Source organism: Oreochromis niloticus, linkage group LG3 (assembly GCF_001858045.2).
Source record: "Oreochromis niloticus isolate F11D_XX linkage group LG3, O_niloticus_UMD_NMBU, whole genome shotgun sequence".
In the NCBI taxonomy this organism is placed as follows: Eukaryota; Metazoa; Chordata; class Actinopteri; order Cichliformes; family Cichlidae; genus Oreochromis; species Oreochromis niloticus.
In genome coordinates this window covers 51,574,234-51,598,581 of record NC_031967.2, presented here as the reverse complement: position 1 = coordinate 51,598,581, position 24,348 = coordinate 51,574,234, and the positions used below count along the sequence as shown (strand labels likewise).

Here is a 24,348-nt window from a genome sequence, read left to right as displayed (position 1 = left end):
ATCTGTCCTGGATCATTTGTAGGGAAAGGTCCACAGGGATCCTAGCTGGCCTCATAGCAGCCATGTTACTTTAGATATTTAAAAAAAAAAACCATCAGAAAGGACAATGTTTGAAATGCACAGGAAACTATAAACAGGGTTGCACATAAATGGTCCGCAGGTGCACATTCGCTGTCAAAATAAAAGACACGCACCAGATAAGAAGTTGGAACGCATGTTTGCGTACATAAGATAATCTGGAGGAGGACAGACATTTGTTCAGAGCTCTTAAAGATGCTGAAGAAGCAAGCTCCGTAAGCAATTAATTTGGTGTTCCTCCACCGCAAAAGAAACGTGTATTCTCTGAATTTCTGGGAATGCTTTTATTTTGACAGCGAATGCGCACCTGCGGACCACTTATTTGCAGCCCTGACTATTAATCGTTTATGTTACTGTGTAAAAATTAATTCCTGATCCATCAGAAGTGTAAGTGGGTCAGTCAGACTTGCTAAGAATGAAAGTTTCATAGAAGATTCCATAGGAACTGGTTGGGGTCATTTTTGACCCCACTTGTGGAAGAGTGGGGTAGTGATACAAAAAATAAGTAGTGATGAAAAAATAAATAAAAATGCAAATGGCCTCATGTTACAAACATATTTTATGAGGAATACCTGGAATATGAATATATTACAACTTTGCATTTTAAAGATTTTGAAGAAAAACAACCCGTGGGGTCATCTAAGGGTTAAATTAGTTGAACCACTCTGACCGCTCTGTTGAGAAGTTTAAGTGACAGCTGAACTAAATGACAGACAAGCATCAAGCTGCAGAGGCTAAAGACATTTTAAAGTGGTACTCAACAGAATCAGACAGTCGACAATTTTTGCAGCATCTGTTCCAGGCTTTCTGGAAGTCTTTTAACCAATGTCCAAATAAATTTTCTTTGAACATTGGCTACTTTTTCACTCTCTGTAGCTGACTATTTTCAGAGGAACATTTGTTGTTTGTTAAACCACTGACCTATGAATCAATCGAGCATAAGGCACATAACTCCTCAGAAAAAAAAGAAACAAACCCAAAAACAGGAGACCTGAACTTCCTTGGCCTTCTGACAATTTTTGTCCATGCATAGGCATGACAGCACACCCAGCATGAGCATATTACTGGTGTCTATTGGGAGCAGGCAGAAGTAAAGCAGGAGAGCTTTACAGAACTGTAGTTATGCAAGTGACTACATGGAGACACTATTGTAGTATGTTTAAATGTAAAAACATGTTTGTAGCATTTAGTGTGAGGAAGAAGAAAACAGCATGCTTCTAAAGATGTTGTTGATTAGACTTTGTAGAAATTCTGTTTTTTACTCATCACCTACCTGATTACTGATACAGCATAAACACTACTTATTGTGAATTTTTAAACTCTTCTTAATTGTGACTAAACTGTATTTAATGCTCCTTTTCACAGTTAATATGAGTGCAAAACATGTCTCAGCATAAACTGGGTCAACTGACCAAAACATTCTTTTGGTAACTTTTGAGTGACGACTCACAAAGTTGACTTCATGTTTAATCTGATGTTGTCATGTGAAAATGACTTAGGGAAGTCGTCAATGCTGACACATGTCATGTATGTTATGTGTGTGTGTATATATATATACACACACACACACACACATATTTATCAAAAATGTAATTAAAAGAAAAATGCTTGATTTGTAAAACTGGTTTTACTTACTTGAATGAATAGACTCTCAGTAAATATAAAATCAATCTTCTAAGAAAGACTTAATGTCACTTAACCCTCTACTGCATGACTTTTTAATTTTAGGGGAAAAAAATATGTTCTCCCTATTTTGGGGGAGCTTTAGGGTCACTATTAATATATCAATCATAAAATTTGACACCCTGCCCCCCCCCCCCCCCCCCCCCCCCAAAAAAAAAATATTGGTTTGTTGCCTCAAGGCAGCACTGTGCGACAAGGCTAGTAAAATGCCAAGTTATTCTATAATAAGTTGTATTAGAACAACAAGGATGAACAAATAAATAAACAACAAATAAACAATGTAAACATTTCACATAACAATAAAACACCAAAATACATCCAACATTTGACCCTAACCCCATTCGCGCGCGCACACACACACACACACGTGTTGTGTTTCCATCACTTTTGGGGACATTACCCCAACTTACATTAATTTCCTGGAGACTTATCCTGACTACCCATCACAAGTCTCTGCCTGAATCTTACCCTAACCCTGACTCAAGCCTTTAACCCAAAATTGATGATTTACCTTGCAATTTCTCCCCATAAAGTAGGCGAGACCTCACAATGTGAGTGTGTAAAGAAATTTGTGTCCCCACAACAATAAGTAATACACACACACACACACACACACACACACACACACGCTTAAGTCCCATTTAAGGTCGCATTTCTTAACTCCCACCCTTTGGGGACACCACTTTCTGTATGGTTTAGAAGCAAGCTGGCAACTGAATTTTACTCCTCCAAGACCACAGAAATGAAAAAATCAGTTGAGATTTTAATTTTAAGCAACATTTGTCCAGACAGTATTTTTACCTTCCCATTGGGGACTGGGAATGTTTAATGTCCCCTTTGGGGTCTTCAGCGATACACAGATAAACAAACTATTTTATGCCACTTTTAGGGACCTTACTTCCATTTGGGGTCTTCAGCAACACACACATACACAAGTTATTTTATGTCAGTTTTGGGGATATTACTTCCGTTAAAGGCAAGTCCTTCAAAGTACAATGTAAGGTTAACTGCCCAATCTAACAATAATCTAAACAATAATTAAGGTCTCTATCTTTAAGAAATCAAAACTATGTTCACTGTCTCGGCCATAGAACAATTTAAATTTTTGACTGCATTTATTACTACTGTGTTGTTTTGGGAGTATACATGCACATCATTAATGCAGAGAAACTTGGGGAAAAAAATCATCTGTACTATTGAGTGTTTGTTACCAGCAAATTGTAAGGCAAGAACTTTGCTTCCAAATATGTTCACTGGGAAGAAGTCCCTGGTCCCCTGTCTTCATCTTGATCTGTTTTCTTATTCTATTGTGTTTTTGTTGCCTCCATACCTGAAAGAAGACACTCAATCTCATTCCTTGAGGAATCCGGATTTTGCAGATTTTTTTTTTTTTTTTTTTATGTTTCAGGCATTTCTCATGATGCTGCTTCAGCTTGGTTAGCCCTGAGTAGATAAACATAAGTTAAATAGGCAAACATTAGACAGTTAACCTAGTTTTTATATTCTATTTAAATGAAAAAAGAAATTTCTAATTTCAACTATGAATTGTTACCACAGATAATTTGTACACAATTACTAAGGGTTCATTTCATTTGCAGAAACTATCCAAACTTTGAAGCAAACCTATCATAAAAGATTTAATTTAATTATTAATAAACACACTTCTTTAACCTACATTAGAACCAATCAAAATATCCTTTACCTCAGGGCACCAATAAGTACAGTATTAAAGATCTGTGAGTGATAAGACAAGCTGTATGATTTTAGAATGCATTTCTTAATTTTTGTTTTCACTTATGTTACGAGTAGATTTAACATGAATAACAAATAAACAAGAGACAATTGAAAACTGCCAAAAAAGATGACTCTTATGACTTCCGGGGACATTTCTAACAAAAATTCGCTGCGTTAACCTGAATGAGGACAATCAAAAGGATATACATAAATGAAATTGAATTGAATTGGTATAGTACCAGAGTACAGTGATCATTAACTGATGGTCATTAACGATCAGTGACCATTAACCATTAATTGATCTCAAAGATAGATTAACACTAAATACAGAAATATACCTCCATTTAAAAATTGCAAAAACATATCCAACTATAGTTATTGGTACACCTGACTCTTATGACTTTTGGGGATGTTTCTAACACAAATACACTCCTCTTTAACCTAAATGGGGACAGTCAATGGGAAACTTTCCTTAGGGAACTGGTAAATGCAATGAACTCTGATTATTAAATATTTGCTTATTTTAAGGTGTGTGTAATCATTTGGGGGATGGATTGCTTTATCTTAGTCCTCATTCTGATTGGTATTTGTTTCATATTTCCAAATCTTAGACATAATGAAGGGTTTTACAACATAACTCTTCAGTGTGGTGATCATTGATAAATTGTTCTCGAACTTCATGTATAGATTTATACAGAAAAAAGTACATGATACTATTTTTTAAAAACAATACAAAAACATATCCAACTATAGTCATTAGTATGCCATATGCTTATGACTTTTGGGGACGTTTTTAACACAAATACACTCCGCTTTAACCTAACTGGGGACATTCAATGGGAAACTTTCCTTAGGGAACTGGTAAATACAATGAAATCTGATTATTAAACATCTGCATATGTTGACGTATGTGTAACTACTTTTCATGACTTACACCAACAAAGTGATCATTAAGTACTTGTTTGTATGCCTGCCAAAATAACAAATCAGAAAAGCTGATAACCGTCTTTGTACTGCTTTTTTTCTCCACTTCACTCCACGGCCTCTTGACCTTCACACAGGGTTTCTCTACAAATAACACAAAACACAATGTGGACGGTTAACTTTACAACATATATGCAACTGTAGATTTTATTAGAAACTGGGTTCTGCTTGTATATATTTACAGGAAATGCCTAACCGGACTGTAGGCTGAACGGTTTACTCAAATATTTGTACCCAAGATATGTAGTAAGCACTTTAAAATTTAGTATTTTAAAGATTACAGAAACATGGGATCAATTATTGAGTAATGTACTTACAAAATGAAACAACAGCCAACTGACTTTGATACATTTTGTTTTCACAGCTACTTATTGCATCTAGGCAAATCAGATACTAACTAGTTACTGCTGGTAAAATAATTCACCATAAAACTATCTTTGTAAAAAAAACAAAAACAAACTGTCAGACTTTAATAATTTGCAATTGTCTTAAATAAGGCAAATATTATAATATCTGATCAATCATGATTATTGAGAAGTGTACTGAAACAGGCTGGTTTTTCAAAAGAAGATAAAACTATAATATTGAAAAAAATATGAAGTATCTGAAGTATTTGAAGCCTAATCCTGAAAGTAGAGATAGTGTCTGTCTCCCGAATCCAAACTGGAAGCTGGTTCCACAGAAGAGGGGCCTGAAAACTGAAGGCTCTCCCTCCCATTCTACTTTTAAATACTCTAGGAACAACAAGTAGGCCTGCAGAGCGAGAGCGAAAAGCTTTAATAGGGTGATATGGTACTACAAGGTCATTAAGGTCATTGATTATTTAAGACCTTGTATGTGAGGAGCAGGATTTTGAATTCTGGATTTAACAGGAAGCCAATGAAGGGAAGCCAAAACAGGAGAAATCTGCTCTCTGTTTCTAGTCCCTGTCAGGACTCTTGCTGCAGCATTTTGGATTAACTGAAGGCTTTTCAGGGAGTTTTTAGGACATCCTGATAATAATGAATTACAGTAGTCCAGCCTGGAAGTAATAAATGCATGAACTAGTTTTTCAGCATCACTCTGAGACAGGATATTTCTAATTTTAGAGATGTTGCGCAAATGGAAGAAAGCGGTCTTACATATTTGTTTAATATGTGCGTTGAAGGACATGTCCTGGTCAAAAATGACTCCAAGGTTCCTCACAGTGTTACTGGAGGCCAAGGTAATGCCATCCAGAGTAAGAATCTGGTTAGATGCATATTTCTAAGATTTTCAGGGCCGAGTACAATAACCTCAGTTTTATATGAATTAAGAAGCAGAAAATAAGAGGCCATCCAGGTCTTTGTGTCTTCAAGGCATTCCTATAGTTTATCTAACCATGAAACAGGAAGCGATACGATACCGCTGAGCCAACACCAAATGAGAGCCCCAGCAGTCAGTCAGTGATCAGCAGCCATGTAATCTACTCCATGAGCTTTGTTGCTACCATTAGCTGTTTCTGTCATTCACAAACCTCTCACTGACAGTGGTGGGCCCAGCTGTTTTTCTAGTTCATTTTAAAGCTTTTGATTTTAAAGCAGAACATCTGTGTGGTATTTTGGTGGAAACTGAAATATGCGTTGTAAGAAAATAACATTGATATAAAGTGCTTGTATTTAAGTGGTAAATCATGGGACCTTTAACGGAAATTTTCTTTCACAATATTATAAGACATTTTCAGACTGTATTTTTCTTTGTTTTCATTTCAGACTTTTTAAATGACCTGCAGAACGCTGCCATGTGTATTATAATGTTGTTCTTGCAACACAGCAGGTTAAACTAGTCCCTTACCAGAATAGGTAGCCTAACTAATCATAGATGTAACAATGAATGTGAAGCATTAATTCTTTAAGCTGCACCCTTTAGGGGTCGCCACAGCGGATCATCTGCCTCCATCTCACCCTATCCTGGTCACTCCCAATGAAAACCTGCAGCTCAGCCTCCTGTCTTTTTGTTAGAGCCACTTTCCCCAATCATACATCCTAGCTTGCCTCACTACCATCTTGTAAAGCTTCCCTTTCGCCCTTGCTGCTTTATTCTGTCACACATCACCCCTGACACCCATCTCCACCCACTCCACCCTGCCTGCATTCTCCTCTTCAACTCAATGTGAAGCAATATTTAAATATTTTTATTAATTTATGTCTACTTACCAATGAAATAATTCTGGATCAATATCAAGAGTTTTGTGTTTGTGTAGGCATATATTCTGCCACAGAGGACAAAACTATAAGGAAATAAAATCCTGTCTACAACCTGATTCATATACTACAAACAGAAAATTTTAAATACATTTAAAGCTTAAAACATCTCACCCTTTGCTTTGGCCACTTTGGATTTTCCCCTTTTCCTCAGAGCCAGTCTTGCTTCCTTGCTCTCTTCTAAAACAGAAACAGACAAACAATGGTAGCTGTTATTGTACAAAGCAGATTGTACTGGAATAGAATTTGAGTAGAATACACACAACAGTGTCACTACATTTCAGACAAATGCTTAAACTCACCATCTACATCTGAACTCTCTTCACTGGTGTGCTCCGGTCTCTTTTGAGAGGAGAAATGCTCAGAACTTCCACCTGAAAAACAGAAACATTCATGAGCCATATCTTCCCAATTCACTGAGTTTTTGTACTGAATGACTCTGTGAAAAACCTGACCTTCATCCATCTCACTGCCTCCTCCTTTCTCATTTCTCTGGGGGACACAGAGTAGCTGCTGTGGGACTTTCATCTATAACTGATACCAGATGTCAAATATTAGCCATCAGGCGTCATGAAAAACTTCAAACAAACAGTATTGTTGACAAATATGACAAAAAACAAAGATGCAACGACAACGTGCAAAGGAGCAATCTCAACTTCTCCAAGTGTCACTATGTCATCCTAGAAATGAAATGACTCTTCTTTTAGTTAAGATAATTTAAAAAAATGCAGCACAGCCATTCAAAGGTGGCATTTGTGCAAACATGCACTGGACAGATGTAACAGATTTTAATGTAGAATCTGGGGCGTGGTGATAAAACCACAGATCTCTGAGTTGTCCTTTTTTCATGAGTTGTGAGTCCACTTCTTGCTGTAATAAAAGAGCTCACTATAGAGTGAGTGTACATGATCAAGTGTTATCTATTCTATAGATTACTGAGCACTGAACTCTGCCAACAGCGTGTTTATTTGGCTGTAACATGCCACCCAGTTCATTTTACCAACGAAGGCTCCGGTAAAGGAAGGGATGATGAGCTCTGGGCTGTTCATCTGGACGTAACATTTTCAGTGGGAGAAAGGTTTCATCACTCATCCAAGTGACTTCTTCAGTCTCAGCTGACTGCAGGTTTCCCCAATCTTATAAACAGTACATTTGCATAATGACTGAAACCAGCCCACTGAAGGAACAATGGGCCCTACGTGGAGAACCTAACAACAAACAAGGGGAGGCTGAGGACTTAAATACGCAGGCAGAATAACGAGAGGATGGAGTAAAGGTGGAAACACGGCTGGTACAAATCTGACATAACAAGACAGAAAGGAAGCAAAACTAAATACACTGAACACAGGACAGGGCCTGTCAAAATAAAATAAGAAGCATGACAAGTACGTAGACTCAGACAAGACACGCAAGCTTCACACTGTGACTGGGAGAATGAAACTCAGACAAAACTCACAAAACACAAGACAACGCTAGACACTGAGCGAGGTAAAACATAATCACTCATAGCAAGAAACTAAACAACCTAACATGAACACCAAAAGCACAAGAAGAACAAAGACCCAGGCCCATGACACTGAGTGTTTTGAGTACCCAGGGCTCATGGGTTTTTTTGGGTTACTTCAGGCTGACGATTCTCGCAGGTCGTCCTGCCTGTGGGGCTGTGTTAGGCATGCTCTGCTTTTGTGCGTTTTGTCGTGGCCCCTCTTCTGGTCCGCTGTTTCTCTGCTTGTAGGTATAGGTGTTTGTGTGTGTATCTGGAAGGTCGGTTTACAAGCACTGTCAGGCCAAGAGGAGTTCCGCGCTGAAGCCAGCCAAACCTGTAGCTCATCAGCTATCCCCGCGCGTTTGCAGTGAGAGCTATTTAACAGTGTGGCTGGGCTTCAGGCAATGCTGGATTATTGAGTTAACCCCATCAGTACAGCCGTGCATAATATTGTTACTTGAAAAACCCTCGCTATCAGAATATTGCCTAATCATCAGTGTGTTCTGTTTGTCTTCAATAGACCCTGTGCACGAGAAAATGCTAACTTCCTAGTTTAAGACCGGATGTGGGGTTGTACATTTCCGGTAGGTTTACTTTGCGGTCAATCGCCACATACTATAAGATCGCGTTAAGTTACAAAGAGGAGAAGGTGGGAACACTCACCACTGTTGTGTCATAAAAATCTAATGATCAATTTTAACATTTTAAGAGTTTAGATCGATCAGTTGTTTACATCACTCAACACAAGCAGAACTGCATTTCAGAATCAGAAGACACATCGTCCACATTCAGAAGCACATCTCTGTATAGTGACTGGTCTTATGATTTAAACAGGCAAATGTTCAGCATTCAAACTACAGGTGAACAATAGTCAAACCAGATGTTTCCCTGTTATGTCCATATCAGCTAGTCAAGTACACACCTACACAGCATGTTAACAAACTGTGGAAAAAAAGCCACACAAAAAATGAACAATTGCTGGTAAGGGTTTCTATACATTAGTATTTACTAAGGGTATGTTGTGACTTACCTTCAAAATTACAGTGGTCCCTCGCTATAACGCGATTAACCGTTCACCTCGCTGTTTCGCGGATTTTTTAGTGCAAGTTTCCGTGCTTATTGGTTTTTTAAGTCACATTGTGTCCTGCGTCCTGATCGCTGCAGACGATCTCCTCCGTGACGTCTCTCCTGTACAGTACAGAATCGCTGCATCGATTGGTAGCAGTGTGACTCTGAAGTGCAGTACTGTATGTCCACGATGTCCACAAAACGTTTTGCACCGTCAAAAAATAAAATTGGCTGCTTGATTTCACCCATCGCTGGTTATTTTTAGAACATAACACCCGCAATAAACGAGGGACAGCTGAGAAATATAACATTTGAATCCCTTTTCTCTTTTGCTCTGAGGCGCAGGAGAAAAATATCGACAGGTCGATGAACATCATTTACAGATATATTGGGTAAATGCCCAAGACATCTATAGAAATGTAAATCGCCGCTTTATTCATTAATTTGCTTAACTTGTTTTGGACCGTAAACAAGGCGCGAATAGGACACCGGAAACAAAGCTCCTCACAGGAGTTTCCGCACCGGAAGTAGCATATGCTAACGTGCACATAGTCTATAGCAGGGGTCGGCAACCTGCGGCTCCGGAGCCGCATGCGGCTCTTTAGTCCTTATAGTGCGGCTCCGCCTGGTTTGGGCAAATAAATTAGAAGTATTTAGCTGAAGTGTATTTTATTTATGTTAGTTCTTTTTAACTCGTAGTTCTAAATTGGAAGATTATTGTGATATTGAAATATAAAAATAAAATTATATTCTATTATTTTTTCATCGCTCAAAATAAGAGTCACACTCGCGGAAGCCGGTGTACGCCGTGCATTTATCGAGACTTTCAACCCCAGGTAGGCCAATTATGGATCTTCGGATCCACATTATGTCAGCAGCTCCACCGTGAACTATGTTAAAGACAAACAAAGTTCACGCCTGACAGATGACAGCTTACAGTCCTGCGTAAACTGACATATTTTCGGACGCTGTGCGCAGAGGTTCAGGAGCAGAAGTCCCATTGTAAACAAATCACGGCAGACCCGACGATGTTTCCATGAACATGCTTTTGAGCATCTCTTTATTGACCACTTTTCACACACGGTTGCTGTACGCATACAGCCGGCTGTAGCTTTTCAGCTCACAGCCCGACATACACCAACAACAATACAACAGCACAGATAGCGCAGACGTAAAGGCAGCGAGGCGTGATTGCGGGTGGCGCTCAGGTGCGTCCGCCTCCCCTGCAGTGGTGCTGTAGACCACGCCCCGCCACACGCATTAACCAGGTAAAATACATATTTAGGCAGAATTTTGCAAATATCTATTTTTCATTTTTCCAATTATTTTTTAAGAGTCAGGTCAAGGCTCCAACAGCCCAAAGGCGATATAAGGGTGGCGGCTGACAACAGTTTTTGTTTGCTACATGGATCATTTTAGTTCAGGTTGGTGTCTTTCCTTTTGTTATATTTCTTTAAGAGTTCAAAATGTGTTGATTACATAAATATAATTTAATTTTCTCTGTAGCACTTCATGGATTTCATAAGAAACACACCTTAGTTGTTCACACAAAGGTAGAAAACAATATATACAGTGTTATCTTCATTTTAGATGTCAAAAAGTATTTGCGGCTCCCAGTGTTTTCTTTTGCGTGGAAACCGGGTCCAAGTGGCTCTTTGGGTGTAAAAGGTTGCAGACCCCTGGTCTATAGGAATCAGGAGCGGAGCGGTGTTTTCACTGGAGAAGAGCCATGGTTTGGAACTGGGTGTTTTTGGAGTTGTCGCCTTTCGCTATTTACGGACACTTGCACTGTGTGGGGATTAGTGATGGGAAGTTCGGCTTTTTTCAGAGCTCTTGTGGCACGGCTCCCAAAGAAGAGCCGGCTGTTTTGGCTCCCAAATTGTTCTTAATTTATTATCATCTGTAGCCTCATACTTTAGCCTTACTTGGGAAATATGAATGCTTCATATGTTGATAAGCCCTTTTGCATTTTAGTGTTTTTATGGGAAGCTTTTCATCCATCCATTCGCTTCCGCTTATTCTTTTAAGGGTCTCAGGAGCCTATCCCAGCTGTCACAGGGCAAGATGTGGGGTACACCCTGGGCAGGTCACCAGTCTGTCGCAGGGCCAACACACAGGGACAGGCAACAATTCACACTCACATTCACTCCCACATGGGCAATTTAGATTAATCAATTAACCTTTCCCCACAAACTGCATGTCTTTGGGCTGTGGGAGGAAGCCAGAGTACCCAGAGAGAACCCACGCAAACATGGGGAGAACTCCACACAGAAAGACCTCAGCCTGATGGGGAATTGAACTCAGGACCTTCTTGCTGTGCGGCAACAGTGCTAACACAATAACAAAACACAAAACAGAAACGGACTCAAACTCTGTAGCCAAACAGTATGTCTTCAGTGCAGGTTTGCATTCAGTAAAATCAAATGCCTCAGCTTGGATGGGCTGATGCAGTATCTGCTTCTTCTTTAAACTGCAGCCAGATGCTGCTTCGTTTATGGGGGTCATATTTATGTGTTTTTTGCGATGCACTCGCACGTTTTTCCTAGCTGCTGTCTACTGTCTCACTCACTGACTCAGGGGTAGTGATTTGCAGAGCGATCCTGAAATATCAATACTTCCATTACCAGCGTTTCATGCTGCAGGATCAATTTGCATACCAAAATATCAATATCTACGTTGTTAAAAAAGTTTACATTTCTATTTTTTAAAATCGTAAATATGACATACAGACAAAAGTAAACTTTGCAGTTAGCGGGATAGTTTGCTACACCCTGTTAATAGGAACCACAATCACCTTAAGCCTCTCATTCATGTGCGTGCTACGCCTCCGCAAGTGTGTGAGCCAATGAGAAACCTGAGGCGCTGATTCACTACAAAGCATCGGAGCTGCATTAGAGCCGAGGCTTTTGCTCATTATGAGAAATAATTTGAAATATTAACATTTCTTGTTCAATATTAGGCAGCAGCTCAAACACTGCTGATAATACCACCATATGTTGGTGACCATGATGCAGCAGCAGACTCAAATCTCTATCTTCTCATCTAAAGAGAAGAACTTTAAATCCTGAAGTGTGTGAGGACAGAGAACAAACAGCTGTATTTCAGACTGACACATCACTATTGGGGATTCAGGGAGAATTGCCATGGGAGCCGTAGTGCAGAGTTTTTTAAATAGCTATTCTTTATTCTTTATATGAGGGCGATCGTGGCTCAAGAGTTGGCAGTTTATTTTGTAACCGGAAGGTTGCCGGTTCGAGCCCCGGCTCGGACAGTCTCGGTCGTTGTGTCCTTGGGCAAGACACTTCACCTACCGCCTACTGGTGTTGGCCAGAAGGGCCGATGGCGCGATATGGCAGCCTCGCTTCTGTCAGTCTGCCCAGGGCAGCTGTGGCTACAACTGTAGCTTGCCTACACCAGTGTGTGAATGGGTGGATGACTGGGTATGTAAAGCGCTTTGGGGTCCTTAGGCGGGGCTAGTAAAAGCGCTATACAAATACAGGCTATTCACCATTTACCATTTTCAGCGCAAAGTTCGGCTTCTTAACTTCTTTTCAGCTAAAATTTCTGCTGATTCACCTCTTTTCAGCACAATTTTCAGGTTCCTTATCTTTTTTTTTTTGCTGAACCTTCAGCATTTTCACCTCTTTTCAGCACCATTTAGCTTATTCTGCACAGTGAACATTTTTCTCTCATTATATCTTTCTTTGAGGTTAGAGCTTGTTTGGCTCAATGGGAAGAGCAACCGCTGTGAGATCTAGTGGTGCAGGTTTGAATCCTATATGTGACATTTGCTGCACATCTTCCCTGCTTGCATGTACTCTGCTATATTGATACTGCTTAGTGTACCCTTTCAAATACAACAGTTTTCAGCAAAGAGTTCAGCTTCTACACAGTGTTTTCAGCAGGTAGTTCTCTTTCTTCTGCTGTTTTCAGATTCCACTACACGGCATTCTATTCAAAACACACCGGTCTCGCCCTCTAGCTGCCGTCAGCCTAACTACACTGACCGGCTCCATTAACATCTACTGTACAATGCAAATACACCACATAATTCACTCTTTTGCACACACGGTGTCGCACTCTGTTGAATAGACCTGATCTCATCTCTTCTTCACTTTAAGTTTTACCAGACGTTGTGCACCCTTTAAACAAAACCAAGACAAAGAAAAAGACAAAGAACAATGACAAGCAAAGACATATTTATACCCTTTTATTTTTTTAAACACTTTACTGAAAATAATTTAATGAAATTACTTCCTTAGCTGGTCTTTGATACCAATACAGAGGCAAAACAAACAAACAACCAAACAAACAAACAAAAGTAGGGGTGGACCGATGCGATATTACGTATCGGTATCTGTCTGACACTGACCTGAATTACTGGATCGGATATTGGAGAGAAATAATGGATCAGATAAAATTTTTTAAGTATCACAAAAGCACCCCACAAAACTTGAGACATGGTGTAACCCAGGTCATTTTTAATAATGTCAAATCATTCTTAACTTTTAATCTCAGCCCATTTTCTCTCGCAAGTGATTAATTTTTCCCTGTACTGGCTGCAATTTTATCAGGCTCGTTTTTTAATGATTAAAGACACTTTGAGAACTCAAAGTACATTTTCTTAAATTTACTAAGCAGTCAAAGGTTTGAGTAAAAAAGAGCACTGTGTCTATTCCTTCACTCAGGAGACCCAAAACGAAGAAAGAGCAGCACACCACGGCAGTGTGTCAGTGTGTCATAAAAACAGAATGTTACAATTAATTGGTTAAAAAGTTTGGTTAAAAAGAGGGGCCGATGGTGCGATATGGCAGCCTCGCTTCTGTCAGTCTGCCCCAGGGCAGCTGTGGCTACAACTGTAGCTGCCTCCACCAGTGTGTGAATGCGAGAGTGAATGAATAGTGGAATTGTAAAGCGCTTTGGGTGCCTTGAAAAGTGCTATATAAATCCAATCCATTATTTTCACACTTCCTGATCTCATCTTCCTAAACAGCTGAACCTCGAGACAAAGTTTGATGATGGACCAAATCAAACAACGCATTTGTGGAGGTCCATAGGCCACACATTGTGAAACAGTACGACACATATATGCATCAAGGACAGACTGACATGAAAGAAATGTGCTTTTTGATCTTATACTCTTAGAACTGAAAGAGAATTTTGACCTGGAAACAGCTGATGGCAACAAACAGTTTCTGAGTGGAAGTGACAAAGAGGAGAAAAAAACTCTGATTATTTTGTTACACATGTCCTTTATTTATTTTTTTGGTCTTTTGGAACAAACAGTAAAGAGTGGAGGAGACAGAGCAGAGCATCGAGTCTCAGTTTCAATGAGCTGTTATCAACACTGCTGCCTCCAAAAACAACACAGAAAGGAAAAAGTCACCATGAAATCATCACTTTGTACTGTGTGTTTTCTAAGAGGAAGGATGGATCATTCCTGAGTTTATCAGAGCACCAAAGGATCACAGTAAAGGTGATGCTGTCCTGCAACTTTAAGTGCCAATCAGCAGCTCAAATGGGAAACACATGAACCAGCTGTTTTGTTTTATTGTGACACAGTTGTTTAAAGATACGACCACAGATCAGCTGACTGCAGCTTTGGTTACAGCTGGTCAGTCTTCTGTCACATGGACTCCAGCACTGGTTTGTTTCACCTGCCTTAAAGAGACCAAATTATAACTTTGATAACTCTGCTGTGGTCCTCTCTTGGTTATTTTGCTAATAACAGTTCAGCAGCTGTGTCCGCTTTGAGCTGCATCCGGCTTATTTTATAAGAAAATCTGAGTTAAAGAGACTCTGCTTGCACACATGATTGTAATGGTCTGGAAACAGGTAAAAAAGAAATCCACACACCTTCACCTTTACAACATTCAGCTACAAAACTAATAGTAAGAAACCAGATGATCCCCTTTAAGTATTTTACCCTGATTACCACCTTCTTAAAGAGATGATTTTCATATTTACTTTTAAATCACTTCATGTTCACAGAATAAAACATTTTTTACTTGATTCACTGGAAATTTTCATCACTTTGTACCTAAATCATTTTAAATTACAACAACCTGAGAAAGAAAAATACAGCTTTGGTTAAGGCCTCACTGTTCATGGATGTGTTGGACGTGTGTTCATATATTTCTTTCTTTGAAGAAAGCGAAGAAATAAATATGTCGCTAGCCTCAACTCAAGTAAAATATCTGACAGTGTTAGTGAGATCTGATTCTGATAAGTTTCAGGAGTGTAGATTTACGCCATATTTATTTATATTGTTAGGCTGGAAATCACACTCACACTCTTCCCTTTCACCAAGTTACTAATGAAACTGAAAAACAAAAAAAACCCGCCATCATCTGAACTTTATCATGTGTCAGAGACGACAGTTTGGTCCTGCTCTAAAAAAAACATCTGCTTATTCCAGCTGTGGGAGTTTACAGCTGAACTCAGCTCAGTTTTCCCAACATCCAAAATCTGGCTTAGGACCAATCAGAAGTCAAGGATCATCATGTAGGTCAGTAACTGGTAAGTCAGTCCGAGTCACCATGGAAACCACCTGAGAAGATAAACCAGACCCCACTGTCAGTGGCGGTCCTAGCCTGTTTGGCGCCCTGGGCGAAGACTACCAACCCCCCCCCCCCCACACACACACACACACACACACAAACACACACACAAACACACACACAGGATTGTCCATTAACATAGAACTTTTGTCGGAACCATATTGAATTTCACCAGAGAAACACACACATATATGAAGAGAGAGAGATTATGCATAATATGCAAACAGCTACCAAACAGCCATCATAATTCGTCATACAATGAGAACAGGACAAATCAACAATTAACAATGACTAATTAATATTAAAGTCTGTAACATAATGTATTGTTTGGAGTTTAGTCTGTTACTGTTACTATTTTTACCATTTCTTCTTGAAGCAACTGTAACTCACATAATTTCCTCAGGGATTAATAAAGTATTCTGATTCTGATTGTTTCAGGATGACCTGCCATTATCCAATGACACATCTGCTTACCTGTATCTTTTGCTCGTTTCTCATCCTCTTCTTTTCTTTTTTTTCTAAACTGAGCACCTGATGGCTTTGAACTTTTCTTGTCCATCTTCCATTGGTTTAAATTTGAAATCCCCCCAACCCGAGGATCGCCACAACATAACCTAACAGACCTACACCTTAGTTCACAGAATCACTTTGTCTAAGGTGTATTTCTGGGATTTCACACAACTTAGGATTCAAATTATGAATCCATAATGGGCTTGGATTTACAACATTATGAATGAAATGTGCTCTATTTGGAAGCAGCCGCCCCCTTCTCTTTCGACAGGTTGTGTGTGAGACTTTAAATCATCAAACTGTAAATTATAAATTTTGAATTGTTATTGATCCCTTTACCCCCAGTCCTAAAGTGTATATTTATTTTCTTACTATTCTTATATTTATTGTTTGTCTACTTGTACTGTTGTAACTGGAGCCTCGTTGTCTCGTCTCTCTATATACTGGACTGTATAGAATTTCGAAAATACATCGGTGCAAATTATAAGTCTGTATCATAATGTCTGGTGTTTTCGTGTTTGTTGTTTTGTTTTTATTTTGTTTTATTTTGCGAGTTTGTTATTAGATGCTGCTCCAGCCAGCCAGAGAATCCCCCGCCGCCCCGCCCTCTCCTCCCTGTGCCGCAAGCAGCAGGCCCACCTCTGAATATTCTTCAGATGCTGTTCTTCAGACACTTATATTGCAAAGGAATGCAAATCTTCAGAAAAGTGTTCTGAATGTGAAAGCACAGGTCACGACACAGTCCTCCACCACAAACCAACAAGGCTCCACCTCCAGCACAAGACAATGGCAGGGAGAGAGCAGGCAGTCATGACAAATGTTCCCTCTAAGCTGCGCGTGTGCGCAATTACACACTGCTGGCACGGTCTCTGCGCACATGTAACCCACATAAAATCAGGGTACCACTTTAAGGAGTGATAAATATGAGGAGAGATGGACAGCCTGCCCAAGCAACCAGAATGCACAGGCCCCAGTATGCTTTGACCAATGGGAGAGCAGCCTGCCGCTGTATGTTCCACCCACCTGCTCTGTGTTCGCTGCTATGTGTGGAGGTAGTCCATGCTGGCAGGAGAGAGAGAGGGACTGAAGCTTTTGAGCTGGAAAAAGTATTAGATATAAGTTGCAACCAACTGTGCTGCACATAAGTTCGCTGGTTATCAGCCACCTTTCATGTTAAAAGTAGCCACAGTGAGTAAACAGGCGAATGCTGCAGTTTTCTGGCGACTTTAGAAAGTACCGCGTGGAGCTAAACTGTTAGCCTTCATTAGCTCTAGTTGTTATCAACTGCCTGGAAATTCATCTCAATCTGCTTCCAGAAGCAAGGTAACACTTGAAGCGCAACTTATGTTTATTTTCCTTCACGTAGTATTACTGTTAGTGCTGTGCGATACTGCATATTTTGGTATCGATCCGATACCAAGTAAATACGGGCCAGTATCGCCGATACCAATACCGATACCGATACCGATACTTTTCAATAAACAAGGTGGATGCGTCATTGAATTGCTAAATCGCAATTAATTTTCATGACCTTAAGTGTTTTTTGTGATGTTTCCCTTTTTATTATTAAATAGTTAAAACCCAGGACATAATTAAGAGAAATAATTTATTTATAATTAAATTAAAAATGCTTTATTATTGTGGCGGGTCGTGGCCTGCGATGCTGCTGCAGGTGAGATGGACTCACCTTCACGGCATCGACAATCATGCCTCGCTGGCTTAAAACCTGTGCGCTCCTTGTGCTTTTGTTGTTGTTGGTTTTGATGTGTATGGCTGGCAGCGGGAGAGCTGCAGCCGTTGAATGTACTGTCACAGCACCAGTGTGATTACTGTAAGGGTGGACAGCGCGTGGCTCGGGGTGAGCCGGAGGCTGGCGCGCCAGCGGGACCTGCCGAGCTGGAGACGGAGGTCGATGTGCGCGGGGGTAGTGCCACGCCCGAGGGCCCCGTGCTGTCCGCTTCGGCCTCCTCCAACAGAGGCCGGCACGCTGCATGGTCCTGCGTGCCGGCCGTCTGCCCAGCTGCCTGTGAGCCCCAGCTCACTTCTATGCCTGCTGCCAAGCAGCGAGGGCTCCGGGGCTTCTGCTGGAGGCATGGCGACCGCCAGAGTGGATACTTCCCCGTCGCTGGGCCGGGGCATGGGGCGCCAATGGTCCAGGCCGATTACCTCGCCTGCTCGCGGAGTGGGGAGTAGGTTCGGCCGGATGACTCCCCGGCCTGAAGCGAGCGATGGGGGTATGTGGCGGGGCGTGTTCTGCGATGCCGCTGCAGGTGTGGTGGTGGTGATGTGTACAGCTGGCAACGGGAGAACTGCAGCCGTTGAATCTACTGTTACAGCAACCATGTGATTATTATACGAATAAATGATGGTGCGAAGCATGAAAATGCCATCGGATCTGGCGATTTTTTTTTTCTTTTTGAAAAATCCTAAGTGCACGCAAACCAGTAAACAAATTAAAACAAATACTGTTGATAAACTATAATACAAAAATTACAATTAAAATTCTCAACAACAAAAACAACTGGTAAAAATATGAGTAATATGTAAACAACTTAAAAGCCCCCAGTGTCTAAGTCACGTGACGCGACAGCGCAACACCGAAACATAAGAGTGGGGGAGAGGGAGCAAAGTGTGCCTGCTCTTCGCTGACACAAGAGCGGCAAGTCCAGCGACCTGGCTGTTTCGTCTTTGCCGAAAGCACAGCGTTGTAAATGAGCAGAACTCAAAGTAAAGAATCGATCTCACCAGGCTAGTATCAATCCGATACCGATGCCGACTTGGTATCGATACTATCGATATTTGGATCGATCTGCCCACCACTAATTACTGTCATTAAAGATAAAACCATACCCTGTTACATTATTTAGAGCCCCGCATTGTCCGACCGAGAGACACCATACCATTGTCTTCGGCCGTGATGCACTGAGATCGGTGAGCACATGTTGTACATCTCAGTTAGTTCACATCTGTTTCACATTTTCAGAAACTGAATTTATCTGAATTGTTTGATTAAAAACTGTTGCATATGCAATACCTTTACTTAGTTTGGTTATAAGTTGTAATGTTTTCATATTATATTTGAAGAAGTGTTTTCAAATGTACAAATAAGAATATTGACAATATATTGCAGTAATGCATAGTTTGTGTAAGAGAGATGTTTTATTTTTGCAAATTTGATTATTTTAATTGCAAATTGATGTCGAACATGATGTCAACAAAATTCTAAGTTGTGAATTATAGCTAGAACAGCATAATTAATATTTGAATTGCTCTTCTGACCCTGTCTTTTGACAGGTCAGGTTTTTTTTTGTATGCTGAATTGTTCCTGAGGTGGATTCCTCCGGTGAAATAGATGGCGAGCCTTCCCACCTGGACTTAGACAGACTGAGATTCACTTCTTTTCCACTTGATGATCTGCTGCACCTTGCGGTGTGGTAGGACTGTATCACTCACACTTTCACACACAGCTGGTTATACATAAGACCACTGACTGACATTCTCTCACCCCTATTTTCTTTCACACCCTGGGAATTTTTTGGACTTTACCCCTTGGACATTTTTTATTTTATCTGAATAATAAGCTGTTGTGTAGAACATTCTCCACATGTGAAAAGATTGTGAGATTTTCATTTGAATGTACATTGGATTTGCGTAATCTGTTTCTATAAGAGTTAAGGAGTCAGGTTACTAGGGTGCACCCGAGCATTGAAACCCGAACATTGAAACCCAAACATTGAAACCCGAACATTGAAAACCAAAAGTAACACTTGGCCAAGTCATTGTTTTAGTAGTTTATGTGTTTTACTTTTCTTTCTTTTTGTAAGTTTCCTTTCTACCATTGTAAAGTATCTTTAACCTGTGCTTGTCGAACTTATGGTTTATTTCACTAAAGTTGGCTGGTTCTTTTGAGTTACATTCTTGTCTCTGTGTCTCATTTAAACACACCCCTGTGCTCCTATAGTCGAACCTATTGGCCCATTTATATATTCTTTTCAACAATTCCCCTTACTGTGTTACACACAAATAATCTGTATTGCGCAACAAAATAAAAAATAAAAAATAAAAAATTGAACCTGAATTGAAATTAAAGTAAATATGTTAACAATTCTGTTTTGCAGTGTTATTCAGTAAGTGACTGGCTGCTCCAGTATATGATTAGAACGATGCCACCTTATCCCATAGTCCAGCCAATGATGCGATTCACATTCGTATATATGCAGCTAATCAACGTCGTTGACAGGCTATGACAGCGTGCTTATGTGCCGACATCGGTGTTTTAGCTAGCAAAGCGGCGCGGCTGATGTGGAGTGAAGCCACGTTAATGACAACGTGTTATGATAAAAATATATCCAATGTTTGCTTTTCTTCCTGAATACTATCGTTGTTTATATTTACTGCGGGAAGAAGTGGTAAAAACAGCATTTTAAAAGGAAAACGCTGGAAAGCACTCTCCGCCTGTGAGCAAAAACAAAATCAAAAAAACCCACCCTTTCCTATTGGTTGAAAAATGTACCATATTGACGAATCAAAAAAGGATATGGCAACATGGCATTTAGTTGTTTAGGAAGGGGGAAGTTTTAAGAGTGACTACGGTGTTTTGAGATGTGAGAGATTTGCGACGTTTTGCGCAAATCATAACTCAGTAACTTTTTTGAAGAAGTAACTATATAATTAATTGCCCAACATTGGTCATTATATACTGTATTTTGCAGACAGAGTTACAGGACTCTCTCCCAGACCGCAGACTTATAATACAAGTCAGAGCTTTATTAAAAAACAAAAAAATTGTGTTTTCAAAATTGGAGTTCAAGTTATTTTTACTTCCAATGGTGTTAACATACTACACAGGTCATGAACAAGATATATTTTAATTTTCATTGTAAGTGGGCTAAAGCAGTTAATTAAAAGTAGTCTAACATAAATGTAAATACTGTGATATGATTATTTTAATAAACCATGTAACCTGGATGGATTTGATGCCGGCGTGACCACAGTCTACATGTCTGCTGTTGCTCACAGTGGTCCAAGGGACCGCTCAGGGAGTTTGTGTGTTCGCTCAGAAACATGAAAAATTATAGGGAACATTGGTCATGACTAGGGATGGGTATCGTTTAGGTTTTATCCGATACCAGTATCAAACCGGTACTTTTGAAACGGTGCTGGTGATTAAATGGTGCTCAAACCGGTGCTTAAAGAATGGAGAACACAAAATTGGTCCAAAAACCTCTCATGTTCAGCTGTTTTTTGTAAAAAGATAACAATGTTAGCCTTTTCTGCAGCTATAGGGCATATATGGTATCACTCTTGGCTGGAAGCAGTGCTTAAACAATGGAAAAAACACAAACTTTGTCCAAAAACCTCTCATGTTTAACTGTTCATCAAACAAGAAGACAGCGCCATGTAACTACGACGGTGTCTGCTAGTTCACCTTACATGCATTAATGTAATAACGTGGTTAGCCTACTCAACGTAAATTACACACGAGCAACATTAAGCTACTCACGCAGAGAAGAACGGCTGCTGCTGCTGCCATCATCATCCATCACCATTTCTGCTACACTGACAGGGCTAGGGGCCAGGACTCTCCTCTTCGGGTTTTTGGGGGATGTTGCTAACTCCGGGTCTGATAACAGGCACCACACCCGCAGTAGATGTGCACAGTGTGAGATCTCGCAGCAAGCTATCAAAAATGGCGCATTTCTCTGCTTTTAAAAAAACGCTATGGATCGTCAGGTGTTTCTTCGGATTGAGGTGTTACCTCCTTTGCACAGTATCACAGTATCAGCTTAAAGCACTTGTTGCAGGCTGCTGAGTTTGCATCTTTTTTTACTGTGAAGTACAGCCAGACTTTTGACCGCTTTGCCTTGGGCATTTTTAATCTGTACCTCTGCTCTAAAAGAACGTACGTACCTGAGCCCACCTACTATCCTCGGAAACGTAAAATGATTGGCTAGAATCTAAAGTGTATCACATCTCAGGAAAAAAAAAAGCACTGAAATAAAGAACCGAAATGTGCGCTGCTTTTCGGTCTGGTTACTACTGTATATGTCAGAACCGGTGCCATCATGGCATCGGATACCGGTACCGGTAGAAGTCACGACACAGTTGATGTCACAACATGCTGCACAAACGTGTGCAGTCCAGGTCAGTGGGGATGTTCATGTTCCATGTCTTGTATTGGTGTACTCTAAAGGTTACAAGGACAGAGCTGTTAAGGCATATGTAATACTAGACGATCAGAGCAATTGTTCTTTAGCCAAGCCTGAGTTCTTCGAACTTTTTGACTTTTTGACATTCAAAGTGAACCTTTCTCCTGCAATCTTAGAACATGCTCTGGTGTTGTAGAAACATGGGATAAAACAGCTGAAGGCTTCCATATCGAGTCACTGGATAGGTCAGTAGTTTTCCCTCTACCATTGCTCATAGAGTGTCAGGACATTCCTAACAATAGGAGTGAAATCCCAAATCCCAGCGCAGTGCTACACCAGCCGCACCTCCAAACCATAGCAAAGAACCCAGAACTAGACCCTAAAGCCAAAATACTCCTGTTACTAGGGATGTGTTTTACATGGCAGATGTTTTACAGGCACACAAGGTCAGGCAGAGAATTAGTGGCCCCCATAATGCCCCCTTCGCCCAGCGCCTAGACCTAGGGTGGGTTGTAGTTGGGAAGGTCTGTCTGGGTAATGTTCATAGCCTTCTTAAAGGCAATTCAAACAGATGGGAACATCGAAGTAGGCTTCGTAATGGGCAAAGCAAAAGTAGCCCCCCTTTCAGAACCTACAATACCAAGGTTTGAACTATGTGCAGCCATCTTGTCAGCAGAAATAGCCGACCTCATTCAAAATGAGTTGGACTTAAACTTTGATGCAGTTCACTTCTATACAGACAGTAAGGTAGTGCATGGCTACATCTGTAACGAGTCAAAAAGGTTTTACGCATATGTTCACAACAGAGTACAGCGCATTTGCCAGTCATCAAGGCAGAATAGTGGCATTATGTGCACACAGAGAAAAATCCAGCAGACCATGCGTTTAGGTCATTGTCAGCATTCCAACTAAAAAAGTCCACCTGGTTCTCCGGACCACCCTTCATCCACCATCCTGCCGCAGATACAACACAAGTGAGTGGAATGTTTGAGATGATTGAACCAGATAAGGACTCAGAAATTAGACCACAAGTAAAAACGTACGTCACTCACCTCCAAGTACTCATCTGTAAGCATTTTGAGCACTTTTGCACCTTTAAGTCCTTAGTCAGAACCATAGCAAATCTTATCCACATGGCAAAGTCCGTCAATGGGACTAATCCAAACAAAAAATGCAAAGGCTAGCACAAATGTCATCTGCCTCACACTCCAGAGGAGAAAAACTGTCATCTTCAAAGAGACACAAAAGGCATACTTTGAGAAGGAACTTTCTGCCCAGATTCTGGCAATCCAATCTCAAAACAGAGCCCCCTCAAGAAGCTCAGCCTAATGTTACAGGACAGTCTAATTTTTGTAGAAGGCCGACTCAAACACGCACAAATTGAGAGTGTTGGTCATTCACCATTACCACAAGCTAACAAGGCACCAAGGTAGTCATCTGACAGAAGGAGCAACCAGAGCTGCTGGGCTGTGGCTTTTAGGCGGCAAAATACTAGTCAATTCAGCAATCCACACGTTTAACCTGTCGCAACCTGTGTGGAAAACAAGAACAACAACTCATGGCAAATCTACCACCTGAACGCCTAAAAACTTGTCCTCTTTTCTCTTACGTAGGCCTTGATGTCTTTGGACCGTGGACCATAACAACTTGGTGTACCAGGGGCGGAGTAGCTTAAAGTAAGCGGTGGGCCATCATGTATACCTCCATGAGTTCGAGAGCTGTGCATATTGAGGTAATAGAATCTCTGGACACGTCCAGCTCCTTAAATGCCCTCCGCTGGTTCTTCGCTTTAAGAGGCCCCACCAAACAGCTGCTATCTGACCATGGCACCAATTTTATTGGCACTTCAAATAACTTGGAATGGATAAATCACT

General features: G+C 40.5%; 1 protein-coding gene and 1 long non-coding RNA gene across 2 annotated transcripts in view; both read right to left on the bottom strand.

Annotated features, from left to right (window-relative positions):
- LOC100692857 (uncharacterized) overlaps nt 1-24,348 on the bottom strand; it is a 444,159-nt gene that overhangs the window by 307,513 nt on the left and 112,298 nt on the right. The window lies entirely within an intron of this gene.
- LOC109202551 (uncharacterized) lies at nt 6,838-7,240 on the bottom strand. Its single transcript, XR_002062473.2, has 3 exons — nt 7,157-7,240; nt 7,004-7,075; nt 6,838-6,881 (listed from the first exon to the last, which is right to left on the bottom strand). It is a non-coding gene; the product is annotated as an uncharacterized LOC109202551 (long non-coding RNA).